Raw genomic sequence first — 13220 nt, forward strand, 5'->3', positions numbered from 1 at the left:
TTATGGCCGAAACATGAGAAATTTAAAGACGGATATATAGGTATAATGTCTAATGATTCATTTTGAAATTATTCGGAAACGGAGTACATAATTTAAGTTTAATATCATGATTTCTATTCTGTGTTAATTGCGTCATATGAGGTCAATAATGATGAAATTTCCTTCCTTCTTCGATCCTAAGATGTACATACGAATAAAATAACTTTTTTCCATCTAAAGACAAAACGAAATTTCGAAGAGCCATGTCCAAAATGACTGATATGAATACATTGTCTGAAGTTTAACACGAAACGATATTTTTTTTCTAGTAAAATCTTTCAAATATTCAAAATTTCCTATTCAGTTTCTAAACTTTTTGTGACCCAGTTACATGTTCTGAATCAACTGATACTGGATTTTACTGAAGAATGAGTGCTTATGAAAAGAATGACTTTAAGGTTTCAGTCGTCATGATACTTTTATTATTTTGTTATATTACAGTTAACATTTTTTATGATACACAACCAAATTACATGAAATGGTTTAAGCCAGAGAAACTATCATTCAAGTTTCGTGTCTTATTTTTCACAAATCCAATGTTTCGAGTGGTTTCCCCCATACGGAAATGGAAACGAAGCGCGTGAAAACAAGACACGAAAATAATGATGATATGTTATTTTCATTTTCTCGTATGAAATACATGGTTGTCTTTCATAACCGTGTCGAAGTCTACTAAAGACTTTCTCGTGTACTTTTCAATACCTAGGTTTATAATTTAACATTTTTAGTGGTATACCGGTCTTGTATTCTAATATAATATATTTTCGATTTTAAGGCAGAATTTCTCAAATGCGGAAAAGTTTTATTTCTCCACCATGAAGCAAAATAATACACACAAACTTGTTAATTTTATGTTTACATAAACTATATGAAGTAATATTCATGTTTTTAGTATGGAATTTGTATCTAATACACCTTAAAAACTGCTAAGCCTATTGCTTTCAAATTTCAGACATGACTTTCACATACAGCATAACAAGGGGCAAGTTACGTTCGTCTAACCTTTGTCAAACTTGTGTCATCTTATAACATAGAAATGCTTTAAAACTTCCCACATATCATTCGTATCATAAAATCATCTCTCAGGCTTTAAAGTATTCCCGCTCTTAGCATTGAAATGTTTTAATGTTCTATATGTGAGCATATTTTTCTGTTACTTCTTGGCCAAAATTTTCTCAACTAAGTCTTGGCATTCTGTTGTAGGCTAGTATTGGATGGTTGAGTTCTTAATATTAGAAGCGTTGTCATTAGACCTACCCTTTTGGGATTATACCTGATTATCTTACACAATTATTTCAATTATTATATTGCTAACGAACAAATTTTATTAGAAAGTTAGAGATTTTTCTCAGAAACAATTTTATTAAAACATATTTATGCGACCGGGATCAGACTTAAAACGAAATCTAGAAAACATGCTACACAAACACAGCCAATTTATTTCATGCTTTCATTGAATTCGAAACGGAAGTATGTTGATATAAAAGTATATAAACATATTATACAAATAATGTAAAACATTTATGTTCAGTCATATGTCGCATTAAATACATGTGTATCAAGACAGGCAACTGATACAAAAAAGAAGACATATAATGTTCAGACAAGAGTAGTATTAAATACATATGTATATCAACATACGAAACACATACAAAAAATAACAAGGAACAAGCATTCAACTGAAACTGAAACTGAATAATTTGATTAAAAGCCTATCTTTCTACAATAATATATTCAATGGCGTTGTACATAATAATAATAATAATAATAATAATAATAATAACAATTATAATAATATTAATAATGACAATAATAATAATAACAACAGCCTTATTGTAACAAAGAGTCATGACCGCACCCCTCCCCTTGAGGTCATTTAACCCCTATTGCGAATACCAGTGCTTAAAGCACCACATGGTATGCCCAGACGAGCTGCATATAGAGGTCCAAACCCCCGGTTAATAGTGCCATCATATGCTAATAAGAAAGAAATATTACACACTACCCTATCCATAGAGCCTTACAAACAAGTGAGTTTAATTAAACATACCTTGGAAATATAAATGTTGAAATGTAAAACATGTAACAAAAATTTAAGAACTATCACCTGCTGTTTTCCCACAATAAACAGTTATCAAAAAAATAAAAACAATGACGCGAAATACAGTGTCTTTTTTAATGTGTAAAGTGATTTACTTTTGCGTAGTTCTAACAGCAGTTCATTCCAGGGTTTTGGACCAATAGTACAGAAATTTCTATCGTTGAATGTTTTGCACTTGTTGTATGGAACTGCATAACGACATTCAGAATTTTCAGACGATCTCAAAACTTGTCTGCTAGGAATATACTCTGTAAGCAATTCTGTTAATTACAGAGGTGCTCTGCCAGTGTGACAGCTATACAGGAAGAAAAGTATCTTGAACTCAATTCTTGCTTTCACCGGCAACCAATGTAAGTGATAGAATGCTTTTTAAGAACTGTCAAATTTCCTTCTGTTAAGGACAAGTTTTGCGCACATGTTTTGAAAACATTGCATCTTACGCACCTCACAGTTAGCACCATACAGTATGACATTGCAATATTCCAGATGTAAAATAAGTAGAGACAAGACTAAAATTTCAGTGGCTGTTTTTGTTTAGTATTTTCAGATGTTTTTAATTCGTAGGTAATTCAACATGGCTGTACGACATTTGCGATTTACAAGATCTTTAAAGTTAAAGGTTTCGTCAAGAAATGCACCGAGATATCTAACTGTGCCATCACCAGCAATGTTAATGGAATTTGTAAAATATTTGTTCAAATGAGGTCTGCTACTAAACATAATAAATTTAGTTTCGGAGGTGTTCATTTTCATTGTTTCTATTCATCCAGTCATTGATTATAACTGCGCACCTTTCAAGGTCTCCGATCGCTTGTGATTCTACGGAAACAGATGTAGGATGAAAGCTTTTATTTGCTATATAATCATCAGCAAAGCCGTAGACTGATATGGATTTGGGAATGACATCAAAATGTGTTCCAGCATAGATGAGATACAGCCACGGACCAAGTCAACTGCCCTAGGGCACACTGCATTCAAGATGGCGGTCTGATAAATATACATTGTTGATATTAATCTTACAAGTACGAGGCTTTATATTGGAGTCTACCCATTGAAGAGCTGTATCACAGACGCCATATTGTGCTTTTAGGACATCTAGAAGGATGTAGTGGTCGACAGTGTCAAATGCCGCACTTAAGGCAATCGCAATAAAGGCCGTGACTTCCTTTTTCTCCATACCACTTAGAAGATCATTGGCCAACCGAAGTAGCGCAGATTCACAGGAGTGGTGTTTCCTATATGGAGACTGGTTCTTAGGCAAAAGACTGTTTTGATTTACATGTTTGTTTAATCTGTAAAGAACAGCTTTCTCAATAAGTTTTGGTAGAAATGATAAATAACTCACAGGACGATATTTGGAAAGCTTTAGTTCAAGAACTGCTTTTTTAGCAGAGGTCTAACAACTGCTTGTTTGTATTTCACAGGCAAAACACCTTGTTGTAATGAGAGATTCACCAATTTAGTGATACTAGAGAGCAGTTAATCTACATGTGATTTCAGAATATGTGTTGGCAAAATATCTAACTCTGAAGACGTAGTATTCAATTCATTGATGAGATTTTTCAATTCATCTTAAGTCAATTCAGTAAATTTGTTTAAATTTTGTATATCCTTTATACTTGAGGTTCAAAGTTTTGGTATTCACTTAGGGATTGACGTATTTTTGAGAAAGTCAGCATGTTTTTCGGCCAATGAATTATTAGACTCTCCTTTAGGCAGTGGGTTTTCAGATTTGGTACCAGTTAGTTCAGATATCAATCCATACAGAATCACTTTTAGCGTTCTCTATCTTTTCACTGAGTGTGTTTCTCTTTTGACGACGTTTGATTTCAAAATTCTATTCATTTCTTACTTGTTTATAGGACTCAAACTGATCTGTTTTACCATAACGCCTCCATGTACGCTCGGACTTTCTAACTTGTTGCTTTAGATGCTGCAATTTTTTATTGAACCACGGCTTGGGTGCTCTCTGGATTATAGTTTTTTTTTGTTCTTTCAGGGAAACGTTCTTATTCAGGACATCCTCTATTTCCGATTCAAACTCTTTCACAAACTTGTCTATAATCTGTGAATCAACCTTTATTGCACTTAGGTCGCTGGAAAATTCTGATTCGTTCAAATGTTTAAAGTTTCTAAATGACACGCTCCTACTAGTAATAGCCTCTTTTTAACATCTAAGAGAACCTTAACAACACAGTGATCAGATGAAAATGGTCCAGGCTCACATTTCTCTACATGAACACCATTAAGTGACTCAGTTATTACTAGATCAAAGCTATGTCCTTCCTGAAGAGTACTGAAATCAACGTGTTATTCCAGGCCAATAGCTACTAGGGAGTCCTTGAAGTTTGTAATATAACTGTTGTCAGCGTTTATATGCAAGTTGAAATCTCCCATTATAAGTAAATTGTCATAATGTGGTAAAATATTTTCGCTGAAATCAAAAATTCCAGTAACGAACTGGTTATCAGTCAATAGAGCCTGGTGTCTATACATACCCACTATGTGTATGGTTAATTTTTTGAAAACTGGTTTCCAAATACCATATTCAAAGCTTCAACAGTGTCGTAAGTTACTCTTCGCATATTGATCTTGTTTCTATAAGTGATCGCAACACCACCGCCTTTTTGATTTTTTCTATTAGTTACACTTAATCTATATCTATTCTGGTTTAAGTCAGAAGTTTCAAACTGATGCTGTTTCTCGTCCGGGAACAAAGTTTAAGTCAAAAGTGTGAAATCTATTCTCTTATCCATGAGGTATTAGCCAACACAATTATCTTTGTTCACAACAGATCTACAGTTCAGAGTAATGCAAGATACATGTTCAAGCATTCAGATTCAGACAAAAGTCGCATTTAATATAAAAAATGCATTAACATAATAAACTCGTACGAATGAAAAAAAAATCATTAAGATTCTGAAAAGGTTCGAATTACATACGAAAGCGTAACAACATGATAAATTCATACAATTGACGTTTAAGCATTACGCTTCAGACAATTTTCGCATAAAATGATTAATTCATTCATATGAAAAACAAGCTTTAAGATTCAAACAGAAGTTGCATTAGATAGAAATCATTAGTCCTCCACCTCTGATTCATGTGGGGAAGTTGGCAATTACTTGCGGAGAACAGGTTTGTACTGGTACAGAATCCAGGAACACTGGTTAGGTTAACTGCCCACCGTTACATGACTGAAATACTGTTGAAAAACGGCGTTAAACCCAAAACACTAGGTAATAATCAAAGAGTTGTAATGTAAAAAATAAAGTCAAAGCTAGGATTTTGATTCAAAACATAACAGATCTAGATACTTTTTATTATCTAAACAGTACTTCAGATAATCACAGAGATTAGAGAACATACTTTTGAACTACTTGGTCTCTGAAAAGACAATAAACTATAACTGCTAGCGACTGTTGGAACAGAAAACTTCTTACAATTGCATTACAAACCACTTCATCTATGGGTAAAAGCCGGTGAATGGATGTTCAAGGAATATCTGGATAAGTGCTCTTAAATCTTTAGTTTTAAACCCATTTTTCTTAAAGTAAAATGTCGTAGCAAATCTATTGTTTTGACCTCTAGAAAATTAAATGTAATGGCCGTTTTACCTTGATCAACGGAAATGTATATGCAATGTAAATATCTGAGAACTGACAAACGAAAATCACTCGTTAAACAAAAGAGAAAATCGAAACATATAAATAGTAAAATCCTACCGGATGCTTGTATTGTCGTTTAAATGATATGTTCAATATCAAACTCCACTTTCAACTATACAAATATGCTTCGGAAACAAATAAGCAGATTTAGATCTGCATTTAAGATGAACTATATAGCTCATTTCAAAGCAATCCAGAAAATACTGCACGATAAATAATTTCATAACTTAATTAACATTGAAGTAATCTCTACAACTATTGAGCATAAATATTTGCATTATTTTGACGGATGCGCTTTCTCAAAACAATGTTCTAAGTTATTAACATTTTGTAATAAAGAACAAACTATAATTTCTTTGGATATTTACACTGATTTGTACATTCTAAAAATGTACAACAAACGTTCAATATTAAATCAGGAGTATGACATTTCACGAAAGTAATTTACTCATTTTTAATTTCGGAATTGGCTTCCAAAACGTCTATTTGATCAAAGTTTAAGACTGTAATTCAGTCATTACAATATAGGTATCTGACTGGTTCGAATACTTAAAAAGTCGACACCTACTCATTTTAGAGTCCCTGTCAACTTGATTGTAAGTATGGAGAAGAGTGTGAAAATACTGGAAAAGAAAATGGAACATGTAAAATTTAAGGTAAAGCTAAGTAAAACTTTGCGACTACCTCCTTGCCATATTTCTGTATACATTTTGTCAAAATCGAAACAGCCGCTTCTTTTTGATTTTTTATGCTTAACATAGAATTTGTTAGCAAAAAGTTACATCTCTGATGTCAAACAATGCTTTTATAAATGAATAGTAAAGAAACTAATAAAACCTTCAGAATTTACTTTGATTTTGCTTTTGGGAAAGGAATTGAATACATTAATAGGTTTCTCTATGAAGGCTATATAATGCCTACAGAAACTGACTAAAATGCTGAATGACTAGTAAGGAAATCCTATTGGAGCCATTTCAGAACCTATGTTATACTTTGTGACAAAAATTTCAATTTTTATTATTTTTAATTCTTTTATGATATCCTTAGTTATATGTAATTATATCTTTAACACAGAGTTAATTTAGTAATAACAATACTAATAATAATTTAAGATATCATGGAATATAGACGGATTTACAACGCTATTGGTTGCCCTGATGTTTTACCAAATGTTTTAATTTTAATGCGCATGCGCTATTTACGTGTGGCAAAAAGACATTTATAAAATGATCATTATATTATGAATTGTTTTGCCACAATAAAAATGATTTTGATCACACAATTTATTGTACAGAATGCCTTGATTAAAGATATATATATAAAACTTGACAATGAAAAGACTCGGCACAAGATGGAAGTCTATTGATCCTATTTTTTTTTCCATTTTAGCGCATTTGCGCATAAACCGAGGGGCCCAAATGGGCATTATTTCACTTGTGGAATGTATTTTACATAAAATAAGACACTTTTCATGCTTATATTCGCATGCTTTCGGGTTGTTTACTTGCATACCATTCAACACCCCATTTTTCTTTTTGTTCCTACCCTTGCCAACATTCTGAAAGAGCTACAAACAAGTATAAGCTTCAAAGGAAGTCGTTTTCTTGTAGCAAATGCATGGATGTCTTGTGGGAAATAGGTCTATGACGGAGTGAAAATCTAGAAACTGTATCAAAATTGTTATGATCTAGCTGAATTTTTATATGTAACAAAGACTAATTTCTTTTATTGGTATATAGCCTATATGCTTTTTAATTGTAAATCTGTGACGGTGAGAAGGAAATAACTATATTTCAATAGGTACACAATGTAATGTTTTGTGTTGTTGGCCTTTTTATTAAATTTCTATTCAATACTTTCGAGTGATGCTCCAAACATTGGGGTCTAATGCGCGGATGCGCAGGCTGGTCTGGATCCATGCTGGTCGCAAAGCCATTATGTTGGTTTTCTCATGGCGTGACTCAAGTAAGTTATCTGTCGTATTTGAAACATTTGCTGGAAATATGTCGAAGAATTTTATTTTATTAAAAAAGTGTAGATACTGACTAGGGAACTCCGTGCTTTTGTAGCGCATCTAAATTAAAAATGGAATTAACCAGAGTAATCTATGTAAACACTGCACCGGAACTTCGGTGTGGGACTGATACAAAATTTTGATTTTTTTCCATTTGTGTTAGTTGCTTTGTTCTCTTCTTCACACTTCAGTGTTATAATTCACAATTGTTCAGATTACATCATGGAGTATAAATAGTTGTTCAGTTCATGTACGACGTAAATAGTAGGATCCATATTTGAGCCGCACCATGAGAAAACCAACATAGTGGCTTTGCGACCAGCACGGATCCAGACCAGGCTGCGCATCCGCACAGTCTGGTCAGGATCCATGCTGTTCGCTTTCAAAGCCTATTGGAATTAAAGAAACTGATAGCGAACAGCATGGATCCTGACCAGACTGCGCGGATGCGCAGGCTGGTCTGGATCCATGCTGGTCGCAAAGCAACTATGTTGGTTTTCTCATGGCGCGGCTCAAATTGTATTTGATCCTCAAAAAATTGTTTCCTTCCTCTTTTTTCTTCGTTAGCAAACACTCGGTTGATGCACATGACTTATGTCGATTAGTGACGATTACAAATGACTAATGTTATAAGTGTTTGTTTCCACTTACATGCGTGGGCCAGAAAAATCACCCCATCAGATGATGTCACGTTATAACAAAAATAAGTGAACAAGGAACATACTCATTTGTATACCAGTCAACCATACGTGTTCAGAAATACAGGGCAGAAGATTTGTGGTGAGTCTTTTATTATTTGTATTGAAACCTTTCATCACAGATAATTCATATTTAACAAGATTCATCGCATGCGAACCAGTGTTTCATGGATCAATGAGAACTATATAGAAACATTACCTAAGTCGGGAAATTGAAAGAAAACAAATGCTCGTAAAATCAACACAAATGAAACATTTTATATTTTGTACTCCTCGAAATAATTCAAGATCTTTTTCTGCCTCGTTTCCTATTGAACTAGGAGTTGGAGGGGTTCGTTCTTGGAATAATGTGACTTTTCTTATTGTATGTTTATTCTTGTATTTATAGTGCGGTTAATTCCAGGTAAAGGCTTTTATAGTGACGTACGCATATTGTTGGGGCACATAATACCATACCAAGTAAAACAGGTAATGACTCTTTAATTTAATATCGCATCCAGATATGTATTACATATCTCCACTTGATCTATTCTGTATCTATGCATGCTAGTGTAATCATGTACATTGTACTTCAGTTTTAAGAGCATAATTGAGCCGCGCCATGGAAAACCAACATATTGCATTTGCTACCAGCATGGATCCACACCAGCCTGCGCTCCATGTTGTTTGCTTTTAAAGCCTGTTGCAATTAGAGAAACCATTAGCGAACAGCAGAGATCCTGACCAGACTGCGCGGATGCGCAGGCTGGTCTGGATCCATGCTGGTCGCAGATGCAATATGTTGGTTTTGTCATGGTGCGGCTAATATATTAAAACTTGAATACTTATTATCTCCTTTTAGATTTCTTTTCAATTTCATTTAAAAATTACTGGAAATACCGACACTTGATGACAATAAATGGCATTTAACGACACTGCATGGTGAATTAATTAATTACCTTTGCGCTGTTACAGATTATTTGTGATATATCTCCGCTCTTGCATTTTTTCTTGAACAATTTAGACGTGACATAAATAAAGGTTTTTTAGCTCATCTGATTTTTTGAAAAGAAAATGATGAGTTATTGCCATCACTTGTTCGGCGTTGCCTGGTTAAGTTTTATGTTTAGGTCAGCTTTTCTCCTAAACTATCAAAGATATTGCTTTGAAAATTGCAACACTTGTTCACCATCAATAGCGGACCCTGTACTGCAAGAAACATAACTCTATCCTAACAAGAATTATGGCCCCTTTTGGACTTAGAAAATATCAGATTTCTTGGTTAAGTTTTATGTTTAGGTCAGCTTTCTCCTAAACTACCAAAGCTATTTCTTTGAAACTTGCAACAGTTGTTAACCATCATAAGCCGACCCTGTACATTAAGAAACATAACTCTGTCCTGCTTTTTGGCAAGAATTATTGCCCCTTTTGGACTTAGAAATTTAGATTTCTTTGTTAGGTTTTATGTTTAGGTCCGTTTTTCTCCTAAACTATCAAAGGTATTGTTTTGAAACTTTCAACACATGTTCACCATCATAAGCTGACTTAATACAGCAAGAAACGTAACTCCAACCTGCTTTTTGTAAGAATTATGGCCCCTTTTGCACTTAAGTTTTATGTTTAGGTCACCTTTTCCGCTAAACTATCGAAGCTATTGCTTTGAAACTTGCAACAGTTGTTCACCATCATAACATTAAGAAACATAACTCTGTCCTGCTTTTTGCAAGAATTATTGCCCCTTTTGGACTTAGAAAATGCCAGATTTATTGGTTAAGTTTTATGTTTAGGTAATCTTTTCTCCTAAACTATCAAAGGTATTGCTTTGAAACTTGCAACTGTTGTTCACCATCATCAGCTGACTCTGTAAATCAAGAAACATAACTCCATCCTGCTTTTTGAAAGAATTATGGCCCTTTCTTGGTAGGACAATTTTTCTTTTATACAAAAAAATCAGATGAGCGTCAGCACCCGCAAAGCGGTGCTCTTGTTTAGCATACGAGGGGTGTTCCAAAAGTAATGTCACTTGCATCGGTTCTCCTATACTGCGAATGTTCTGATCATTTTAACTTGCTCTGCCCTTCAAAATACTCTCCGTCAGCCTGAATACACCTTTTGAGCCGGTCAATCCCCTTTTGGAAGCATTGTTCATACTCTTCTATGGGAACACCCATCAGATACTGATAAACAGCAGATCCAAGGGCATTTCTCGATTTGTATCTCTTTCCAGACAGATGATATTTAAGTTTGGGAAACAGAAAGTAGTCGCAGGGGCCCAGGTCTGGCGAAAACGGTGGGTGTGGAAGGACGGTAACCTCTGACTCCAAAAACTCGGTCACAATGCGTGCCTTGTGAGCGGGTGCATTATCATGCAAAAGTCGGAGGTACTTAAGTCCTGTTTTGGGGCGGCGACTTTTGTAGTAGTTCTTCAATTTTCTGAGAACAACTTTTTTTTATAGAATTTTCCTATGACCGTACTGCCTTTTGGTACCGGAATTGAATGATTGAACCCTTATGAGTGAAAGAAAAACATACAAAACGTTCTTCACCGTTCGTATTCGTTTGGCAATACTTGGGCGTCTCGCATTTTTGGTGACCCAAATTCGGTTGGAATACTTCCGCTTTGGTTCAAAATAATAAACCCAGGTTTCATTACCAGTAACTATATTATCAAAAACCTTTTTGCTGTATTTCAGGTACATGTTCAGAACTTTTTTTGCCATTGTTACACGGGTCCTCTTTTGTTCATCTGTTAACAAATGGGGTATCCATCTTGCATTTATTTTTCTAAGTTTTAGGTGTTTCTTCAAAATTCCATGAACTCGTGCTAACGACAAGTTTGTTAGTCGGGCCAATTGCCTTACGGTGAATCGGGCATCCTTTCTTAGCAAATTGAGGATTTTCTTTGGATGTTACCTTTCGACGTAGTTGTTGCAGGACGATCTGTGCGAGCAGCATCTTTGAGATTCTGCTGTCCGGTCCTAAATTTAGCTACCCACCTACAAATAGTCCTGTGAGACATTTGACCCTCTCCACAAATGTCGCACACCTCAGGGTGAATATCTACAAGCTTCATGCCGAGTAGCGACCTACCTTTTTATGTAGGCCGTAATTTGAAGCACATTTTCAGCTCTTTTCCCAGTCATTTTGTGTCAAGTGTAATGAATACGCTATAAAGCAATGTACACTGTACCAAAGTCAGTGAACGTGTGAGCGCGATATTTACCTATGTTACGATTCAGTGATCATTCTATCGACACGAGGTGGTTTTGTGTACACATGGCACGATTTCCGCGAAATAAAACACAAATGACATTATTTTTGGAACACCCCTCGTATAACGTACTTAGCCTAAGGAATAATAGGAATGTAAAAACTATTATATTATATTTGTCACAGATGCGCATTGACAATTAGATATATTTACCGTGGAAGTATGAAAAATTATTTTTTCCTCCATTTCCTACCTTGTTTGCGCAACAAAAACCGATTCAAAATGAATGAATTAGGAAGCTTCACCGGTTTTAAAAATTATATTTTGGTTCAAATTGTTGAAATGTCTAAATATCTATCAAATGAATCATAAAACTAAAAATTATGTTGAAATCAAAAGTGATACTCCGCTTTTGCACACAGGACAATCTACCAAACTCCTTCAAATCATCAGTTTCGATAAAAATGACAACAATGCACTGGGTCTTTCCTGTATTGTTATATGGAAAACATTGAAAATCTTTTCCTCAGGAATGAATGGTCAACTTTCAAAATTATTTTACAACTATCTTCTTTGCTTGACCCTCTTCCATATTACTTCAGAAAATCCTTTCTGTTACAAACCATGGCCACCAGGGGCTGGAGCTAATTTTCCCTATATGATTATATGGAAACTTTTGAAAATCCTTTCCTCTAAAACCGCTCACTTGATTCTAAAACAATTTGATGATGATGTTTCTAGGGTGACCCTTTACCAAATTCCTTGGAACCATTCTGTTTTGTTTAAAAGCATGGCATCCAAAGAGCGGAAATAATTTTCTCCATATAGCTTTCACAACTGGATGCACATACCATTAAACATGGTTTAAAACCCTGTAAAATATCCATTAAAATAGGAAAAAGCGCTAATTAACCCCATTCATTCTTGCATCTCTTTATTTAGCAGGTTTCACAATATTAATGGGTTACATGTTAAAATACTATTAAAACACCATCAAACCTTCAGTTTGGTAGCTAAAAAAGTTAATGGCTTATATAAAAATAGTGAAATTCTGTATAGTTTGAATTTAACAGTATTTTTCATGGCCCTTAATTTTAATTTAATGCCCATTAAATGTTCAGGTTCTGTACGATTTCATTTAAGAGTAAACTTAATGGCCCTTAACAGCAATGTGATGCCCATTAAATCCTACGTTCTGTAAAGTGTGATTTGTATATTTTCAGAAGCTCAACAAATTTCTTTTTTTTTTGTTTTTGGCTTGCACTCGTCCCATTGAATGCTCATAATTCCAGTCCCATATTGTTCTAAAATGAGCTTTAATCATAATACATACTACGCACACATCGTCTATAATATATCATGATGTTATATTTAGTTGCATTAAAGTTATTTTCCCTTGATGCACTAACGCCATTTTTTTTCAAATGTTTGCCAAATTGTGTTCCTACAAAAAATCGGATTTATTTCAATGAAAGTCGGATGAAAATGTATTAATTTATTTGTTAACATC

At 34.3% G+C, this 13220-nt stretch overlaps 1 protein-coding gene across 4 annotated transcripts in view; it reads left to right on the top strand.

The window, feature by feature from the left end:
* The first annotated feature begins 8425 nt into the window (after positions 1–8425).
* LOC128558456 (toll-like receptor 4) overlaps positions 8426–13220 on the top strand; it is a 29632-nt gene continuing 24837 nt past the window's right edge. For 2 of the 4 annotated variants that reach the window (XR_008371637.1, XM_053547742.1), the window contains exons 1-2: positions 8461–8602; positions 8924–8988. The gene's annotated coding sequence lies outside the window, so the exon portion shown is untranslated. Of the gene's footprint in view, positions 8603–8908; positions 8989–13220 lie in introns of all 4 variants that reach the window. The other 2 variants (XM_053547744.1, XM_053547743.1) reach the window with 2 other exon arrangements.

The sequence above is a fragment of the Mercenaria mercenaria genome, chromosome 7, assembly GCF_021730395.1.
Source record: "Mercenaria mercenaria strain notata chromosome 7, MADL_Memer_1, whole genome shotgun sequence".
Lineage (NCBI taxonomy): Eukaryota > Metazoa > Mollusca > Bivalvia > Venerida > Veneridae > Mercenaria > Mercenaria mercenaria.